This window comes from Orcinus orca, chromosome 8 (assembly GCF_937001465.1).
Source record: "Orcinus orca chromosome 8, mOrcOrc1.1, whole genome shotgun sequence".
Taxonomy (NCBI): domain Eukaryota; kingdom Metazoa; phylum Chordata; class Mammalia; order Artiodactyla; family Delphinidae; genus Orcinus; species Orcinus orca.
This window is the reverse complement of record NC_064566.1, coordinates 11,499,055-11,521,156: the sequence shown is the minus strand read 5'-3', so window position 1 is coordinate 11,521,156 and position 22,102 is coordinate 11,499,055. Positions and strand designations below refer to the sequence as shown.

The 22,102-nt window shown below is 38.8% G+C and overlaps 1 pseudogene; it reads left to right on the top strand.

Annotated features, from left to right (window-relative positions):
* Positions 1–94: 94 nt before the first annotated feature.
* On the top strand, positions 95–1,035 carry LOC101271076 (olfactory receptor 9I1-like; annotated as a pseudogene).
* The last annotated feature ends 21,067 nt before the right edge of the window (positions 1,036–22,102 follow it).

Genomic DNA, 22,102 nt, shown 5'->3' with positions numbered 1-22,102 from the left:
ATCATTACTGAAAATGATCAAATCAAGCCATGCTCACCTTATTTTATCTTCAATGGGATTTAATTTTTTTATTTCAGTAGGCAATTTAGGATTCATGGCAGAAAATGGCACTGTGGTGACAGAATTCATTTGATGGGGCTCCAGCTGTGGGCAGAGCTGCAGACGGGTCTCTTCTTTGTGTTTCTGGTCCTTTATCTCATCACCATAGGAGGTAACCGGGGGATGATAGTGCTGATTCAGAGTGACCGTCGCCTCCAGACGTCCATGTACTTCTTCCTCAGCCATCTTTCCTTCCTGGACATTTGCTACTCTTCTGTTATTGTCCCTCAGTTGCTGGAGACCTTGGGTACTGATAAGATGGTCATCACCTTTGAGCGCTGTACACCCAGTTCTTCTTTTTCACACTCTGTGCTAGTACTGAATGTTTCCTTTCGGCCGTGATGACCTATGACCTCTGTGTGGCCGTGTGTAACCCTCTCCTCTATGCCACTGCCATGCCACCTCAGACCCACCTGCGGCTGGTGGCTAGGGCATATGACGGTGCCATGGGTCAATTCTGTGATCCCCACTGGGTGTACCTTCTCCATCTCCTTCTGTAAGTCCAACCATATGGATTTCTTCTTTTGTGACCTCCCACCTCTGCTGAAGCTTGCCTGTAGTGAGACCAGACCACGAGAACGGGTGATCTACCTCTTAGCTTTCTTGGTCATTACAACCAGCGTTTCAGTGATTTTTATATCCTACCTGTTCATCATTCGGGCTATTCTGAAGATTTGTTCAGGTGGTGGCAAAGCCAAGCCTTTCTCTACCTGTGCTTCTCACATAACTGCAGTGGCTCTTTTCTTTGGGACACTGATATTCATATACGTGAAAGGTAACATGGGAAAATCCCTTGGGGAAGACAAGATTGCATCAGTATTTTACACTGTGGTCATCCCTATGCTGAACCCAATGATTTACAGCCTGAGGAACAAGGAAGTGAAGGAGGCTCTGAAGAGACTTCTCAACAGGATGAGGGTTTCCCAAGTAGAGTAAGACTTGAGCTCCATCAATTCAGAAGTTCCTGCAAATCATCCTTTGGGCTTTTGGCTTGTCCTCTTAACCCAGGAACCAGATCTCATAATTACAAAAACATACTGAGGCAAAAAAATGTAGATTTAGTTTCCAGGGATTTCTTTATTAGCTCTATGACTTTGAGCCAGATATTCCCTTCCTCAGTTATCACATCAGGAAAAATTGCCTTGCTATGATTAAAGCCAGGATCAAGAGAGATGGAATGGCAAAGGGTTTTATAAATAATAACATGCTATAAAATGTAACATTCATTTTTCTGACCTGTCCTGGATATTGTTTAGTGTTTTCTCAGCTACATATTTTTTCCCACTAAGCTAATATTTGTATCTTGAATAATTACAAAACAATAGCTTATTGCTTACATAGTAAGGACAGTCACCTTCTTTGGTTGTGGGTAGTGGGGTAGAAATCAGCCTTGACCAAAGAAAACTTTTCTCAACATTCAATCGTATATAATTTAGGTATTTGTCATGGAAAATACAAGTAGCTAAAGAGAGGAAGAAAAAATAGAGGAAAAGGAGATATGAACTAGGAAATGTTCAAGTAGAAAAAGTTAGTTTATTTCCCGAGATAACGTAGAGGACCAAGACACTGTAGAATGAAAGAAAGGTATAATGATTTGCATTAATTATTGAAAAGAGTTTGATCTTGACGTAGGGCTGAAGTGAGCCCGATATATAACTTTTGAAATATATCTTGATCACCAAAGGTCAGAATCTCTGTTTTATTTCTGAAGCATTGTTCATGGACCACCTGCCTCAGTTAACTCAAGTTACTTTCTATTCTTCAGTAATGAAAACCACTATCTACTTCCATCTCCTGTAGGACATTTACTTTACCCGAAGACAGATGACTATGAATCTGACCTCCACCTTTTACTGACCTTCACATCTGCTAGAAATATTACTTGGGAAAAAACTCCATGGAGATTCCACAATCTTATTCATCAATTCAGCAAATATTTACTGATGATCAACTATGTATCAGAAATAACACTAGGCTCAGGAATATAGTAATAAGTAAGATAGACACGGTTCCTCCTTTATGGAGATTAGAACCTGGGGCATAGACAGATATTGACCCATTACATAGCTAATTGATTTCTTTGTACGATTTTGGTAAGTGGAAAAAAGAACCACACAGGGTATTGTTATCCTGTATGGTAGGGTTCTGACCTAGTTTGGTGTGGTCAGGAAAGCCTTCCTTAAGGAACTAACATTTAAACTGAGGCTTAAAGAGTAAATATGTCATAATCATGGGATGGGGACACCATTCCAGATAGAAAGAGTTGCAAATGCAAGGGTCTGTGAAACAGGATGCCTTGAGGAACTGAGAAGCCAGAGTGGCTGCAGCATAAGGAGTGAGAGGATTAGTGTGAAAGGCAGCTGGTGAATTCAAGAGAAACCAGGTCACAGAGAACCTTGCAGGCTCATTTAGGGACTTGTGGGCTTCACTCCAAGAGCAAGGAATGAAATGATTCTATCTGAATTTTAAGAAGATCCCTTTGACTACAGTGTGATGGCGGAACGGGGGTTCTTGGTAGTGGAGATGGAGGGAAAGAGGCCCACTTCATCTAAGAAACAACAAATGGTGTATCCCAAGGCAAGGTGTTTGAGTGCCACACAATACTGTATGCTTCATTGTAGAACAAATATTAGGCCAGAGAAAGCTAACAGGTAGGTGTATGACCATGTTATTGGTAGAGGACTGATTCTTGGAAAAACGGTGAAATTGGGGAAATATACTTTTGGAGACATCCATTTTGGTATACTTTTTCATTGGTATACCTTTAATTCCCTGAATTGAGCACTTAACTAAGATACATTCAGATATTCACCCTGTGTCTGTTCATCAAAATAGCCAACAACTACTTCTTCTTAAGAGGGCAACACATTTTCAGTGACTCCTACTATATGCCAGGCTGTGTTAATGGGCTGAAGAAATCCTCCCTTAGAGGAGTTCTTGCATCCCTTGGAGGAATTCTTTTAAGTCAGGAAAAACCTTCTACTTAAAAAATAAATAAATGGGGAAAACACTAGACAGTGAGTGTGCTATTTTATTTGTGGTGGGAACTGCCTCACACTTCTCAACCCTTCTACTTGGTGAGTGGCAACAAACTTTGCCTATAAATGAATGCCCTTTGATACAGTATTTGATGTATAAACAATTGCTTAAGGGATGCACCAAGTGAATAAAAATAAAATGAAGTTTTAGTGTGTTTTAGGGGACCATCTTCTGGTGATGAGAGAAGGCAGCAGAGGAAATGGCATTTATGTTGAATTTCCCCTTACATATATTAATAAATGAATGAAAACATTCATTAATTACCTAATGTGTGGCAGGCTCTGTGCCAGGAATTTTCACTTATCTCAGTGACAGGCCTCATTCTATACATAATCGTTTAGAAAATGGGAACCTAGGAGGGTTGATTTTATGTGCTAATCTGATTGGGTCATGGGGAGCCAGATATTTGGCCAAACATTGTTTCTGGGTGTGAGGATGCTTCCAGATGAGATAAGCATCTGATAAGCATCTGCTCAGTAAAGCAGGTTGCCCTCCCCAGTGTGGGTGGGCACCATCCAAGCTTGAGGGCTTGAATAGAACAAAAGGCAGAGGAAAGGGGAATTCATTCTTTCTCCTCTGCCTGACTGCTTGAACTGGAACAGCAGTTTTCTTCTGAACTTGGACTGGGATTTACACCATCAAGTGCCCTGGTTCTTGAGCCCTGGACTACACCGCTCTTTCCTAGGTTTCCTGATTGCGGGAATTCTTGGCCTCCATAAAAGAAATCGTGTGGGTCAATACCTTATCATAAATCTCTTGCTATGCTATAAACAGATCCATTACCTTCAGAAGTTTCCTACCACCCTCTTTATTATTATGATGATGATTATTATTTTGTGATAAGAACGCTTAAGATAAGATCTACTGTCTTAGCAAATTTTGAAGTATACACTAGAGGGACTCCGTGAAGGCTCACGACAAGGAGTACTTCCCAGAATTTCTGCTGCCTGTGTCATTGTCTCCGTGGTCAGCCACAGCCATGCCCTGCCTCTGCAGGAGACCCTCCAACAGTAGCAGGTTTTCTGTTTGGCTGAAGACTTCCCTAAGACCTCATTAGACCCTTGCTGATTTTAACCATGGGAAAGACTGTGGAATGGGAGAAAACCATGACTCTCCAGTTGTGTTTCTGTAACTCAGATATTTACAGGTGAGGAAATGGAGTCCCAGAGAGCTTAAGTGAATTGCTGAAGTTCACCTAGAGAGGCAAATTTGACTGTGTGGCTGATAGGGTCTTGGTGCTCAGGCTGGGTGTCACGCCTGAGCCTCTGAGGTGGGAGAACTTAGTTCAGGACATTGGTCCACCAGAGACCTCCCAGCTTCACGTAATATCAAAAGGTGAAAGCTCTCCCAGAGATCTCCATCTCAATGCCAAGACCCAGCTCCACTCAACAACCAGCAAGCCACAGTGCTGGACACCATGCCAAACAGCTAGCAAGATAGGAACACGATCACGCACGTTAGCAGAGAGGCTGCCTAAAACCATAAGGTCACAGACACCACAAAACACACCACCAGACGTGGTCCTGCCCCCCGAAAGACAAAATCCAGCCTCATCCATCAGAAAACAGGAACTAGACCCCTCTTCAGGAAGCCTACACAATCCCCTGAACCAACCTTAGCCACTGGGGACAGACACCACAAACAACGGGAACTACAAACCTGCAGCCTGTGAAAAGGAGACCCCAAACACAGTAAGGTAAGCAAAATGAGAAGACAGAGAAACACACAGCAGATGAAGGAGCAAGGTAAAAACCCACCAGACCAAACAAATGAAGAGGAAATAGGCAGTCTACCTGAAAAAGAATTCAGAGTAATGATAGTAAAGATGATCCAAAATCTTGGAAATAGAACAGAGAAAATATAAAAAACGTTTAACAAGGACCTAGAAGAACTAAAGAGCAAACAAAAAATGATGAACAACACAATAAATGAAATAAAAAATTCTCTAGAAGGGATCAATAGCAGAATAACTGAGGCAAAAATATGGATAAGTGACCTGGAAGAGAAAATAGTGGAAATAACCACTGCAGAGCAGAATAAAGAAAAAAGAATGAAAAGAATTGAGAACAGGATTAGAGACCTCTGGGACAACATTAAATGCACCAACATTCAAATTATAGGGGTCCCAGCAGAAGAGAAAAAGAAAGGGACTGAGAAAATATTTGAAGAGATTATAGTTGAGAACTTCCCTAATATGGGAAAGGAAAGAGTCAATCAAGTCCAGGAAGCGCAGAGAGTCCCATACAGGATAAGTCCAAGGAGAAAGGTGCCAAGACACATATTAATCAACTATCAGAAATTAACTACAAAGAAAAAATATTAAAAGCAGTAAGGGAAAAACAACAAATAACAACAAGGAAATCCCCATAAGGTTAATAGCTGATCTTTCAGCAGAAATGCTGCAAGCCGGAAGGGAGTGGCAAGACATATTTAAAGTGATGAAAGGGAAAAACCTACAACCAAGATTACTCTACCTAACAAGGATCTCATTCAGATTTGATGGAGAAACTAAAACCTTTACAAACAAGCAAAAATTAAGAGAATACAGAACCACCAAACCAGCTTTACAACAAATGCTAAAGGAGCTTCTTTAGGCATGAAACACAAGAGAAGGAAAAAACCTACCATAACAAACCCAAAACAATTAAGAAAATGGTAATAGGAACATACATATAGATAATTACCTTAAATGTAAATGGATTAATTGCTCCAACCAAAAGACATAGACTGGCTGAAAGGATACAAAAACAAGACCTGTATATATGCTGCCTACAAGAGACTCACTTCAGACCTAGGGACACAAACAGACTGAAAGCGAGGGGATGGAAAAATATATTCCATGCAAATGGAAATCAAAAGAAAGCTGGAGTAGCAATTCTCATATCAGACAAAATAGACTTTAAAATAAAGACTATTAGAAGAGACAAAGAAGGACACTACATAATGATCAAGGAATCGATCCGAGAAGAAGATATAACAATTGTAAATATTTATGCACCCAACATAGGAGCACCTCAATACATAAGGCAAATGCTAACAGCCATAAAAGGGGAAATTGACAGTAACACAAAAATAGTAGGGAACTTTAACACCCCACTTTCACCAATGGACAGATCATCCAAAATGAAAATAAATAAGGAAACACAAGCTTTAAATGACACATTAGACAAGATGACTTAATTGATATTTATAGGATATTCCATCCAAAACCACAAAATACACTTTCTTCTAAAGTGCTCATGGAACATTTTCCAGGATAGATCATATCTTGGGTCACAAACCAAGCCTTGGTAAATTTAAGAAAATTGAAACTGTATCAAGTATCATTTCCGACCACAATGCTATGAGACTAGATATCAATTACAGGAAAAAATCTGTAAAAAAACCAAACACATGGAGGGTAAACAATACACTACTTAATAACCAAGACATCACTGAAGAAATCAAAGAGAAAATCAAAAAATACCTAGAAACAAATGACAATGAAAACACGACAAACCAAACCTATGGGATGCAGCAAAAGCAGTTCTAAGAGGGAAGTTTATAGCAATACAATCCTACCTCAAGAAACAAGAAAAATCTCAAATAAACAACCTAACCTTACACCTAAAGGAACTAGAGGAAGAAGAACAACAAAAAAACTCCCAAAGTTAGCAGGAGGAAAGAAATCATAAATATCAGATCAGAAATAAATGAAAAAGAAATGAAGGAAACAACAGCAAAGATCAATAAAACTAAAAGCTGTTTCTTGGAGAAGATAAATAAAGTTGATAAACCATTAGCCAGAGTTATCAAGAAAAAAAGGGAGAAGACTCAAATCAATAGAATTAGAAGTGAAAAAGGAGAAGTAAAAACTGACACTGCAGAAATGCAAAGGATTATGAGAGGTTACTACAAGCAAATATATGCCAATAAAATGGAAAACCTGGAAGAAATGGAAAAATTCTTAGAAAAGCATAACCTTCTGAGGCTGAACCAGGAAGAAATAGAAAATATAAACAGACCAATCACAAGTAGTGAAATTGAAACTGTGATTAAAAATCTTCCAACAAACAAAAGTCCAGGACCAGATGGCTTCACAGGTGAATTCTATCAAACATTTAGAGAAGAGCTAACACCCATCCTTCTCAAACTCTTCCAAAAAATTGTGGAGGAAGGAACACTCCCACACTCATTCTGTGAGGCCACCATCACCCTGATACCAAAACCTGACAAAGATACTACAAAAAAAAGAAAATTACAGACCACTATCACTGATGAATAAAGATGCAAAAATCCTCAACAAAATACTAGCAAACAGAATCCAACAACACATTAAAAGGATTATACACCATGATCAAGTGGGATTTATCCCAGGGATGCAAGGATTCTTCAGTATATGCAAATCAATCAATGTGATCCACCATATTAACAAATTGAAGAATAAAAACCATATGATCCTTTCAGTACATGCAGAAAAAGTTTTTGACAAAATTCAACACCCATTTGTGATGAAAACTCTCCAGAAAGTGGACATAGAGGGAACCTACCTCAACATAATAAAGGCCATATATGAGAAACACACAGCAGACATCATTCTCAATGGTGAGAAACTGAAAGCATTTCCCCTAAGATCAGGAACAAGACAAAGATGTCCACTCTCACCACCATTATTCAGCATAGTTTTGGAAGTCCTAGCCTCGGCAATCAGAGAAGAAAAAGAAATCAAAGGAATACAAACTGGAAAAGAAGAAGTAAAACTGTCACTGTTTGCAGATGACATGATACTATACATAGAGAATCCTAAAGATGCCACCAGAAAACTTCTAGAGCTAATCAATGAATTTGGTAAAGTTGTAGGATAAAAAAATTAATGCACAGAAATCTCTTGCACTCCTATACACTAATGATGAAGTATCTGAAAGAGAAATTAAGGAAACATTCCCATTTACCATTGCAACAAAAAGAATAAAATACCTAGGAATAAACCTACCTAGGCAGACAAAAGACCTGTATGCAGAAAACTATAAGACACTGATGAAAGAAATTAAAGATGATACCAACAGATGGAGAGATATACCATGTTCTTGGATTGGAAGAATCAATATTGCGAAAATGACTAAGCAATCTACAGATTCAATGCAATCCCTATCAAATTACCAAAGGCATTTTTTACGGAACTAGAACAAAAAATCTTACCCAAAGCAATCTACAGATTCAATGCAATCCTTATCAAATTACCAAAGGCATTTTTTATGGAACTAGAACAAAAAATCTTAAAATTTGTATGGAGACACAAAAGACCCCAAATAGCCAAAGCAGTGTTGAGGGAAAAAACGGAACTGGAGGAATCAGACTCCCTGACTTCAGACTATACTACAAAGCTGCAGTAATCAAGACAATATGGTACTGGCATAAAAACAGAAACATAGATCAATGGAACAAGATAGAAAGCCCAGAGATAAACCCACACACCCACACACCTATGGTCAACTAATTTATGACAAAGGAGACAAGGATATACAGTGGAGAAAAGACAGGCTCTTCAATAAGTGGTGCTGGGAAAACTGGACAGCTACATGTAAAAGAATGAAATTAGAACACTCCCTAACACCATACACAAAAATAAACTCAAAATGGATTCGAGACCTAAATGTAAGACCGGACACTATAAAACTCTTACAGGAAAGCATAGGAAGAACACTCTTTGACATAAATCACAGCAAGATCTTTTTTGATCCACCTCCTAGAGTAATGGAAATAAAAACAAAAATAAACAAATGGGACCTAATGAAACTTCAAAGCTTTTGCACAGCAAAGGAAACCATAAACAAGATGAAAAGACAGCCCTCAGAATGGGAGAAAATATTTGCAAATGAATCAATGGACAAAGGATTAATCTCTAAAATATATAAACAGCCCATGCAGCTCAATATTTAAGAAACAAACAACCCAATCCAAAAATTGGCAGAAGACCTAAATAGACATTTCTCCAAAGAAGACATACAGATGGCAAAGAAGCACATGAAAAGCTGCTCAACATCATTAATTATTAGAGAAATGCAAATCAAAACTACAATGATTTGCATTGTTCTACACACCAGTTAGAATGGGCTTCATCAGAACATCTACAAACAACAAATGCTGGAGAGGGTGTGGAGAAAAGGGAACCATCTTGCACTGTTGGTGGGAATGTAAGCTGATACAGCCACTATGGAGAACAGTATGGAGGTTCCTTAAAAAAGTAAAAATAGAATTACCATATGATCCAGCAATCCCACTACTGGGCATATACCCAGAGAAAACCACAATTCAAAAAGACACATGCACCCCAGTGTTTATTGCAGCACTATTTACAATAGCCAGGTCATGGAAGCAACCTAAATGCCCATCGACAGACAAATGGATAAAGAAGATGTGGTACATATATACAATGGAATATTACTCAGCCATAAAAAGGAATGAAATTGGGTCATTTGTTGAGACATGGATGGATCTAGAGACTGTCATACAGAGTGAAGTAAGTCAGAAAGAGAAAAACAAATATCGTGTATTAATGCATATATGTGGAACCTAGAAAAATGGTACAGATGAACCGGTTTGCAGGGCAGAAATTGAGACACAGATGTAGAGAACAAACATATGGACACCAAAGGGGAAAAGCGGCAGGGTGGTGGTGGTGGTGGTGTGATGAACTGGGCGATTGGGATTGACATGTATACACTTATGTGTATAAAATGGATGACTAATAAGAACCTGCTGTATAAAAAAAAGTAGAGAAAACCTATTTATTAGGTTTATAGACATGTGTGCAATTAAAAAAAAACACTACTTTTACCTTGAAAAAAAATAGACTATACTTATTCCTGTAAGCACAGCTTTAGTCACATCCACATTTTGGTATGTAATATTTTTACTGTCATTCAGTTCAAATTATTTTCTAACTCCAATTGTCATTTGTTTTTTGGGGGGTTACTTAGAAGTAGTGTATTTCATAACTTCTAGTTACTTTTTTGTTGCTGATTTGTAGCTTAACTACAAGTCAAGAAACACACTTTGTATAATTTTAATACTTTGAAATTTGTTTAAATTTGCCTTATAGCACAATATGGTCAGTTTTAAAACTGTTCCAAGTGTGCTTGAAAATAATTTGTAATTTAAAGTTTTGGAGTATAGTGACTGTATATCTGCTTGTTGAATCAAATTTGCTGCTCACGTTATTTAAGTTTTTTATATCCTTACTAATTTTTGGGGGGGTCTACTGATTCTGAAAGAGGTATCCTCTATCAGTGAATGACAGCAGTATGTTAAATCTCCTATTATATAGTGAATTTGTCTATTTTTTCCTTGTAGCTCTGTTGCTCTATATAATTTGAAGTTAAGTGCATACAAATTTAAAACTTCCTGGTAAATTGGTCTTGTTGATATGAAGTGCCCTTGTTTATTTCTAGTAAAACTTTTGCTTTCAAGTCTACTGTATCTGTTATTATATAATTTCCTTTTGGTTTATATTTGCACAGTATATCTTTTTCCATTCTTTAACTTTCAACCTTTTTGTACCATTATGTTTTGTTTTTTTAATAAATTTTTAAAAATTAAAAAAAAAGGGCACCATGAAGGAAGTGAAAAAACAACACACGTGAGAAAACATTTGCAAATCATATATCTTGGAAAGTGCCTGTATACAGAATATATAAAAAATACAACTCCATAATAAAAAGACAACCCAATTAAAGAATGGAGAAAAGACTTGAATAGACATTTCTCCAAAGAAGACATACAAATGGCCAATAAGCACATGAAAAGATGCTCAAAATCACTAATTATTAGGGAAATGCAAATCAAAATGACAGTGACAGAGTAGATCTTAAAAGTTCTCATCACAAGGAAAAACAATTGTAACTATGTGAGTTAATGGATGTCAACTAAACTTATTGTGCTATCATTTTGCAGTGTGACATATATCAAATCATTATGTTGTACAATTTAAACTAATACAATGTTATATGTCAATTATATCTCAATAAAACTGGAAAGAAAAAAAACTACAATAAGGATATATTGTATGACATGGGGAATGTAGACAATGCGTTTTAATAACTATAAATGGAGTATAATCTTTAAAAATTGTGAATCACTATACTGTACACCTGCAAGTTATATAATACTGTACATCAACTATACTTCAATTTAAAAAAGAAAGAAAAAAAATGGGCAGAGGACCTGAATAGACATTTTCTCAAAGAAAATGTACAAATCGACAGTAGGTAAACGAAAAAGTGCCCAATATCACTAGCCATAAGGGAACTGCAAATCAAAATTATGATGTGATATTACCTTACACCTGTTAGAATGGCTGCTATCACAAAGACAAGAGATGACAAATGCTGGCTAGGAACTGGAGGAAAGGGGACCCTTGTGCACTGTTGGTGGGAGTGTAAATTGGTATAGCTACAATGGAAAACAGTATGGAGGTTCCCCCAAAACTTAAAAGTAGAGCTACATATGATGCTGTGGTCCCACTTCTGGATATAAATCTAAAGGAAATGAAATCAGTATCTCAAAGAGATATCTGCACTTCCATGTTCATTGCAGAATTATTCAGAATAGCCAAGGCATGGAAACAACCGAAGTGTCTATCAGCAGATGAATAAAGAAAATGTGATACACACACACACACTGAGGAATATCATTCAGTCATAAAACAAAAGGAAATTCTGCCTTTTGCAACAGCGTGGATGAATCTTGACAGCGTGATGTTAAGTGAAATAAGTCAGAGAGAGAGTAGATTGATGATTACCAGGGACTGGGGGTTGGGGAAAGGGGGAGATGTTGATCAAAGGGCACAAAAACTTTTCATTATTAAGATGAATAAGTTCTGGATCTAACGTACAGCATGGTGATCATAGTTAACAGTACTATAGTATATGCTTGAACGCTGCTTTGAGAGTCAATCTTAAATGTTCTCACCATAACCACAGCGACAAAATGGTAATTATTATGTGTAAGGTGAAGGATGTGTTGACATCACTGCAGCAAACATCTTCACAACACATATGTGTAACAAATCATCACGTTGTACGCCTTAAACTTATGCAGTGTTAAATGTCAATTATATTTCAATAAAGCTGGCAAAAATAACATCACCAATAATTTAATTGTGATTTCCATTTTTCACATATATTAATTTGAATGAACGTATGTAGGTGTAAGACCAAATTAACTAGATTATCACATAAAGGCATGGGGATAGGGTAGAATTATGGCATATAACCCACAGAACACGTAATCTTGGGTCTTTTGTTCCAGTGTATATTTGCATATTTACTTATGTGTACGGTTATGGATATCATCTGGGAGTCGTAACACTTCAGATAAGATCAACAGAACCCACGAAAAAGTTCTCTTTTGTCACGAAGATCATAATATCTGTCCTTTGATCATCAAGACAGGACAGACAGAAATACTTCTCAGATTTCTTTTTCTGCCACCCCTCTGCTCACATCCTATTTGTCTAACTTACAGGGAAGGGAAAATGCCATCATAGCCATGTGCAAATGACCACGAGGGGAGAGCGGCTCAAGCCCCAACGTCACCATCCCCCATGGATCTCCCATATCTTTTGGGCAGCAGTAGGGGTAGAGGGCAAAAAGAGAAGGAAGCATTTTGGTTAAAAGGTTTTTATTGCTGATGGAGTTCAAAGAAGGTAAGACAGCTCTAGGTTCTGAATCTCATTTTGCCTGATGCTGGGTCAAACCTCAAACAATATTTTCTCCTGAATCTTTCTTATAGGATGTGAAGAGGATAAATCACTGAGAAATTGGGGAAAGCTGACAGAAGTTGAAAGGAAAATAGGCTGCCGGCTTCCCTGTGGTTCATCTGCCAGTTTATTCGTGGAGACCAAGATGCTTCATGGACATTACACAGTTTATCCTTTTAATCCTATTGGGAAAGAAGGTCTCAGCTGTTTCTACTTATCTCTTCTTCAAAAACCATGAACTGTTCTGAAAATCGTTGAAAAGAACATTGTGTCTTTTTCTCAACATATCTTTATCCTTTTTATTTAAAACTTTTTATTTTATATTGGAGTATAGTTGACTAACAATGCTGTGGCAGTTTCAGGTGTACAGCAAAGTGATTCAGTTATACATATAGATGTATCTATTCTTTTTCAAATTCTTCTCCCTTTTAGGTTGTTACATAATATTGGGCAGAGTTTCCTGTGCTGTACAGTAGGTCCTTCTTGGTTATCCATTTTAAGTATAGCAGTGTGTACATGTCAATCCCAGACTCCCAATCTATCCCACACCCCTGCCTTTCCCATCTTTATCCTTATTTAAAGCATTGTAGTGCAAACACACACACACACACACACACACACGACAACAACAGCAATAACAAAAGTGCTCTTTTTTTCCTGTAATGGAATGAATATCTGAATTCTTTCTAATTCTATCCTTAGTAAATTTACTTTTTTGGGTTTGAATCCCCCCCACCCCCTGTCACAAGGTATTGTAAAAATAGCCTGTCTATACTTGTTACTTTATATTTTCACTATAGATATAGCCTAAAATATTTTATTCATAAATTTAATAAATTATTTATTGAGGGGCTACTATATGCTGGGCACTTTTCTAGCAGTTTGGGAGGATTCTCACTGAAGAAAATAGGCAAACAAAAATTGTGCCTTTGTGGAGATTTCATCCTAATGGAGGAGATAGACAATAAACTTTGGATATAGTAAGTAAGTAAACAATGTAGTAAGTAAGTAATAAAGTATGTTAAAATGTGTTAACTGCTATGGAAAAAATGAGACATGGATTTTATAACACAGTGAGTAATTCTCTACGTCCAAGATACTGGATGAAAAGCTGGGAAGTAACTAGTATTTCTCTCTTGGAAACCACTATCGTATTCTCTGCTGCTGTGAGTTTGACTATTTTAGATACTCATGTAAGTGGAATCGTGCAGTATTTGTCCTTCTCTGTCTGGCTTATTTCACTTAGCATAATGTCCTCCAGTCGCCCCATGTTGTAGGGAATGGCAGGATTTCCATCTTTTTTAAGGCTGCATAATATTCTATTGTATGAATATACCACATTTTCTTTACCCATTCATCTGTTGATGAACATTTAGGTTGTTTCCATATCTTGGCTATTGTGGATAATGCTGTTATGAATATCGGTATACAAATATCTGTTCATGTCCCCGTTTTAAACATTCTGGGTATATACCTAGAATTGGAATTGCTAGATCATAGGGTAAATCTATGTTTAAATTTCTGAGAAGCCACTTACTGTTTTGCACAGTGGCTGCACCATTTTATATTCCCACCATCAATGCACAAGGGTCCCAATTTTTCCAAATCCTCACCAACACTTGTTATTTTCTGGGTTTCTTTGATAGCAATCCTAATGGGTGTAAAGTGGTATTTCACTGTGGTCTTGATTTGCATTACTCTAATGATTAGTGGTGTTGAGTATTTTTTATGTGTTTATTGGCCTTTTGTATACTTTCTTTGGAGAAATGTCTATTCAAGTCCTTTGCTCATTTTAAATTTTGTTGAGTTGTATGAGTCCTTTATATGTTCTGGATATTAATCCTTTATTAAATATGTGATTTGCAAATATTTTTGCTCATTCTGTGAGTCGCCTTTTCACGCTGTTGATAGTGTCCTTTGATGCACAAAATGTTTTAATTTTGGTGAAGTCCAAGTTATCTATTTTTTCTTTCATTGCCTGTGTTCTTAGTGTCGTATGCAAGAAGTCATTGCCAAATCCAATGTCGTGAAGCTTTTCTCCTTAGTTTTCTTCTAAGGGTTTTGTAGTTTCAGCTCTTGTGTTTATGCCTTCGATCTATCTTGAGTTAATTTTTGTGTATGGTGTAAGGTAAAGTCCAGCTTCATTCTTTTGCCTGTGGATATCCAGTTCTCCCAGCACCATTTATTGAAAAGAGACACTCAGCTAACATTTACTGAAATCCTTAATACCAAGAAAGAAGATATGGTATAAAAAGTTCACAGGATTGTGGGGAAAGAACTCTCAACTCATCTTCAGGCCCACCCTTCTTCCTTCTTGTATATTGTTGGCTCCTTTTTTTTTTTTTTTTTTGCGGTACACGGGCCTTTCACTGTTGTGGTCTCTCCCGTTGCGGAGCACAGGCTCCGGATGCGCAGGCTCAGCAGCCATGGCTCACGGGCCTAGCAGCTCCGCGGCATGTGGGATCTTCCCGGACCGGGGCACGAACCCGTGTACCCCGCATCGGCAGGCGGACTCTCAACCACTGTGCCACCAGGGAAGCCCTGTTGGCTCCTTTTTTAACAATGGGGCAAATTAAACCTGGGGCAAATTAAACGATTCCAGGGACTGTAGCAAAATAGCAACTGTGTTTTATTTATTTATTTTAATTTTTATTGGAGTATGGTTTATTTACAATGTTGTGTTATTTTCAGGTGTACAACAAAGTGAATCATATATATATATATTTATATATATATATATACATATATATATGTATACACACACATTCTTTTTCAGATTTTTTTTCCCGTATAGGTTGTTACAGAATATTGAGTAGAGTTCCCTGTGTTATACAGTAGGTCCTTATTAGTTATCTGTTTTATATATAGTAGTGTGTATATGTTAATCCGAACCTCCTAATTTATCACTTCCCCTTCACGTTTCCCCTTCGGTAACCATAAGTTTGATTGTGAGATCTGTGAGTCTGTTTCCGCTTTGTAAATAAGTTCGTTTGTATCATTTTTTAACATTAGATTCCACATGTAAGTGATATCATATGATATTTGTCTTTCTCTGTCTGACTTACTTCACTTAGTATACTAATCTCTAGGTCCATCCACGTTGCTGCAAATGGCTGAGTAATAGTCCATTGTATATATGTACCACATCTTATTTATCCATTCCTCTGTCGATGGACATTTAGGTTGCTTCCATGTCTTGTGTTTTAAAATTGCTGTTGAGAAGGTGGTGCTGCATAATTCGCTTTCATAGTTTACCTGGGGGAGGGGACATTCTTCAAGAAGGGCAAATCCAAACCTGCAGGAGAGTGAAAGACGGTTTGAAAAATTGTCTTCAGCATGAATATTATTTGCATAATACAAATGACATAAAGTAAAATTCCTCTGTTTATGGCTTGTGGGGCTCCACAGACATTAGAGTGTAAGCATTGGATAAGGAGTATGAGCTGCACGTGCTGGGGAACATAGATCCAGTGGGTGTTACCTCATTATAACCATGTGGACACAAGCAGTCTTTGTTGAGAAAAGGCATTTCTAGATGAGATGTTAAATGAATTAATGTTAGTGTCTATTTCTTTACCTTGCATGGAACTACCCTGGGCATCAACACAACTGTATTCGTTCTGATGTTACTCAGTTTCACCAGGAGCTCCAGGTGCTTACATTTCTTTTCCAGATAGAATCATCATGTACTGTGGGTGAGGGTACTGGGGTAGAAAGATGCTCCAGGGCAGTTCAGATTTCATCTCTATCAGGAACCTTGGCAGGGACAGCATGGAGTTAACCAGACCATTGTTGCATGTCCTAGGAGATCTAAGAAAACCAAGACAAGCTGTGTGGAAATCCTTCAGGCCAGGAGAACAGCAGTTCTGAGTCCCAGAAATTATAAATTAAGTAGAACGAATAGGGTTGGTCTGAGGATCCGGGGAGGTGCTGGTGTGAGTGAGTTCTGGAAGCCACGATGTGATGGGAACATGCTGGATGAGAGAATAAAGGCAATGAACAATTAAAATAGCAGAACCAAAATATTTAAAATAAGTGCATCCCTGAATTCCCTGCCGAAGGGTGGTTTCAGTGTGCAGTGAATGCAAATGCCAGCGTCCCTACATGTTGACGGCACCAGCGAGCATCTGTTTTCAAACATCATGGCCAATATTTACTTGGAAAATATCTCATTATTTTAATTTGTATTTCTTTTATTATTAATGAGGTTCAGAATTGTCTCATTTGTTTGCATAATTTATATTTCTTTTATAAAATTTTTATGGGCTTTGTCGATTGATTTGTAAGTATAATTTGTATATTGGGGAAGTAAGTCCTTTGTCTATCATCTGGGTTGCAAATATTTCCCCCAGTCTGTCTTTTGAGTTTGTTTATGATACTTTTAGCCTCCAAAAGTGTTAAAATTTGATGTAGTTGTAGCACTAGCCATGTTTTTTCCTTTGCAGCTTCGAGATTTCCTATTGTGATTAGAAAGGCCTCGCTAAGAAGAATCAAATGAGTCACCAATGTTTTCCTTTAGATTTATTTATTTATGAAAATTTTCTTTTCTTTTCGTGTCTAAGTTCTTGGATTCATCTGGAATTTATTTTGCATACATCAAGGGGCAAGTTTACATTTCTTTGGGAGATGGCAGAGTAACACTCTCTCCCACTGGAATGTGAGCCTCAGGAAGGTAGGCACGGAGCTTCTGCTGCTTGCCAATGTGATGCCAGGGCCTGACACAGCACTTGGCACCTGCTAAGTGTTTAGTCAAGACTCCTTTAATTAGTACATGAATGAAATTCTAGAGGAGATAAAGGGAGGAGCTGAATCTCTCAGGAGGAAACCTTCATTTCTGGATTTTATACTTAAGAAGGAATCAAAACAGAGCGGCACTTGTTCTGAAAATAAAAAACAAGATGGTGAAGGAACTAGAAACCATGTTAGACAAGAAACTGGGGATGCTCACTTTGGAGAAAACTCACTGGAAGAGAATCTCTTCCTTTGTCTAGTGTTTAGGAGATGGGCGAGGGCCAGTGGTGGATGCTTGGCTTTCATAGTTTAAGGAAGAGCCCTGGGAAGATGACGGGCTCACAGAGGGAATGGCTGGATTTGGAGATGGCAAGCTCCTTTCCTCTAGGGGTGCTCAAGCGTATGGTCATGGGATTCTTGGGGATTGTTGTAGAAGATTCAAACACCAGCAGCCAAGTAACCGCACAATATGTGCTGAAGATAATTCAACAGAGAGGGGTCAGGCATAGTGAATAGGAGAGGCCCTGTCCCGTCTAGAGAGCAGCCACCTCTCCGCTCTGACCAAGTGCTACCCTATGTTGCAACAAGATTGTTTTTGTTTTTCCAGAGAAGGTTGAAATTGAATTATCTATTTATTTTTTATTTTTTGAATTTTTTAAATGGGAAGTTTTTTGATTTTTAAAACCCTTCCTGGGTCAAATAAAACATATCTGATGTCTGGATTTCTCTTGTGGTTCACCAGTTTGCAACTCCTGTCTTTGATAAAAGGGGAATTATATATAGATAGTGGCACAGTTTCTGGCCTAGAGGACCTTTCGAATCAGAGACCCTTGGCTCTCTGATTTCCTGAGCTATATAAATGTGAGGGATTATCCATGGTGTCACTATATCACTAGAATATGACTCAGCATAGGGGAAGAACAGATAGGATGGAGGAAGAATTAGGATTTGATGGAAGGAAGAGAGTCTCTGGAATTAGGTATGACCTATCATTTTATGGCAATGCATCTTAATTACTGGTCATAATAGAGTGTAAGGTACATAAGCAAGTCTTAAGAGGAGAGAAAGTAGCAGGACATATTTAAAGTGGCAATGGAGTGAGAGAGAAAGAGAGAGACGAGGAGAAGCGGGAAGGGAAGAGAAGGGGAAGGAGAGAGAGTGGAGGAAGGAAATCAGTTTTGGACTGAAACTCCAATGTGCAAAAAGGAAAATTAAGAGTTTGAGGTCTCTACTCCCAGCCCAGTGGCCTGGAGACATGAGGTCTTCTGCAGGCTGCACCATTCATTAAGGTGGAGTGTTTTGGCTTAGAAATAAAAAATCAGTGCTATGGATTTTTCATTCTGTGATGAAGCTGAGAGAGTCTAAAAGGAACGGGAATTGTTACTGCTTCCCAACCAATGTGATTTCATTGCATCTTTTTATCCATTATCAGGATATTGGCTGAATAGGTAGTCAAGGAGAGAGGGCTCTTCTTCACATAGCACTTGTGGCCTGAAAGAGGATTTCCTCACTGGAGCACTGGACAATGTCAAGAAGGAATTCTTTCAGTGAAGTTGGCTTGTCCATGCAGCCTCCATCTATATGGGACCTTGACTCCATCTTGGGGTGACCCACAGCTGTGTATCGCGTGTTGGCAGATGCTGTCTGAGCCCTTCTCATAACCTCTCAGCTCTCATGGCTCTAGCACACACCATCTGTGAGATTCCTACTGTAAATACTGGCCGCTCTTTTTCCAACCACTTGCCCTATAGCTTGGCAAGCCAGGGAGTTAAGGTCCTAGGAGCAGTCCTCAGTCATGGAGTGACAGGACCTGTGAGTAATTCCGACTCCTCATTCCCAGGAAGGACAAGATCTGAAGCGTGCTCTGTGCTGCCTCCCGGAGGTCCTAGTGGGTCTGAACCTCATTTAACAATATCAAGAAGCTGCTCATTAACATGGTCTGTTCTGGCTTCCTTCCCTTCTCTATCTCACTTCCCCACTTCCCTACCTGAGAGCAAACCACGTGCTCTCAACACCCTGTCTCAGGGTCTGATTCTGGGGAAACCCAGTCTACCACAGGCAACAGGGAACTTGTGTAGGCTTATCCAAGGACATTATAATTCCTGTGTTATTGGGTGACTTGTGTCCCTTGCCAAATTCACATGCTGGAGTCCAAACCCCCAGTACCTCAAAGTTGACTTTATTTGAAGACAGGATCTTTACAGAGAAAATCAAGCTAAAGTGAGGTCATTAGAGGGGCCCCAACCCAACATGACTGGTGTCCTCATTAAAAAGAGGAAATGTGAACACTGAGAGAGACACGCATAGAGGAAAGATGATGTGAAGAGACATAGGGAGAAGACAAGGAGAGAGGTCTGGACCAGATCCTTCTCTCAGAGCCCTCAGAAGGAACCATCACTGATGACACCTTTCTCTTTGCCCAAATTGGTGCTCAAGAACCATGATCTGGGGATGATTGTACTACCTCCAAATGTTTGTCCCATTTGCTATGTCATGGTGCCTGAAATTCTTACAGAAGTACTTACTCCTTTGAGTAAAACCACAAGAACCTTGGCTAACATTCACTAATTTTCAAGAGAGAATAAAATTCTTAGCCAATATCTTTACATGCAAGAATAAAACTTTTAGCTATTGGTGATTTCCTGGAGGTCCAGTGGTTAAGACTCTGAGCTTTCACTGCTGAGGACCTGGGTTCGATCCCTGGTTGGGGAAATAAGATCCTGCAAGCCACATGACCATCCCCCCCAAAAGAAAACCCCACAAACTTTTTTAGCTATTGATACCTTTACATGGTCTCTAAGCAGAAAAGAAAGCCTTTAGCAAACCAACAGAGAACAGGAAGGTTTTGATAAAGGTGGTGGTGATTGCTAGGGGAACGTCATGAAAACGTGGATTGCAGGGTATTTCCAGAAGGGAAAGATCAATGATTGTTGAGGCAGGGTGTGGTGGGGCACTTGGCAATAGCTGAGCATTTCAGGGAGTTAAATAAGGGACTTCAGGTTAGGGAAGTGGGGAAACACCAGAAAAGGCACCTAAGTCTATCTACTAGCTCTAAAACACCCCACACTTTCAAACTCCCTAGGATCTTGTTCAAGGTGGTCCTGGGTTTGGAATGTCATTACTATGACTATTCTGTTCAGTGAACTTTTTCTTATCAATTAATATGTAACCCAACAGTCACTTGCTCCAGGAAACCTTTTCTGCCACTTTTACCCCAGCTGAGTATCCTCTACTGTGTCACTCCATTCCTCCCACTCAAGAAATCCCACTCAGTCGGCTGAGTCTATGGGATCCCACCCTTCCTTTCCAACCTTCCCATTGCCATGGTCTCCTTCCCCCACCATCTGGACTAGAGCCTCCCAGGCTCCCAGTGGCTCAGCGGGACTGATGACTTCCTTCTCTCCCTGTGCCTCCATAGCTATCCATCCATTCCATCATCTTGGCCCATATCACATTCCATTGTATTTTTGAAGGAACTATTTGAGCAGTAGTGTATGACTCTTGTGATTCAACTGAATAAATATTTATTGAGGTCCTTCTGGCTAGGAAGGAGTTGTGTCCTTAGATATTTACTAATGATTTCTTGAGGGAAACCTTTTTATTTTCAATACAGAATATTTATCTCTAATCCCCAGTGGTTCTTAATTTCAGAGGGGTTTCTTGCATGAATACTTTGATAATTTGATGATAGCTATGTGCGTTCATCTCAGGAAAACCAAAACATTCTTATACAGTCAAAATTGTACAATCAAGAACATAAATAAAGTTGGAGCTGATGTTTATTTAGGGGAAAAACATTCTCTATACTTAGGGTTCACTTTATTTAAGCTTCTTAGTGTTGGAACCAGCTAAGGGTGAGTCCATCTAAATCCTCTGGGCTATTCAAATTTTATCATTTCACTACTTCAGTTTTTCCAGGTAGATAAGGCCCGGTAATGGGCACTGTATACTGCTATGAACTGAATTTTATTCCCCCAAATTCATATGTTGAAGTCCTAATCCCCAGTGAGATTGTATTTGGAGGAAGGAAGTAATTAAGGTTAAGTGAATCGTGAGGATGGAGCTCTAATATGATAGGATCAGTGTCCTTATAAGAAGGGACCCCAGAGGGCTCTTTCTCTCCACCATATGAGGACACAGTGAGAAGGTGGCCAGTCTAAGCCAGGAAGAGAGCTTTCACCAGAACATGACTATGTTGGCACTCAGATCTTGGACTTCCAGTCCCCAGACCTGTGAGGAAATAAATTTCTGTTGTTTAAGCCACCCAGGCTGTTTTGTTATGGCAGCTCTAGCAGACTAACACAGATACAGAGCTTGAGTGAAAAAAACCTTCCAAGTGTTAATAAGGATGGTGAACACTTGACCTGTGTAAATAGAACCCAAAAAGTTTACTGAAAAAACAAAAACAGACAGAATGAGTGATCTTAAAGTTAAATTTTATTTTGATGCCAGTGGCACTGCTGCATAAAGTGGAATTCTCCTGAGAGAATGCTC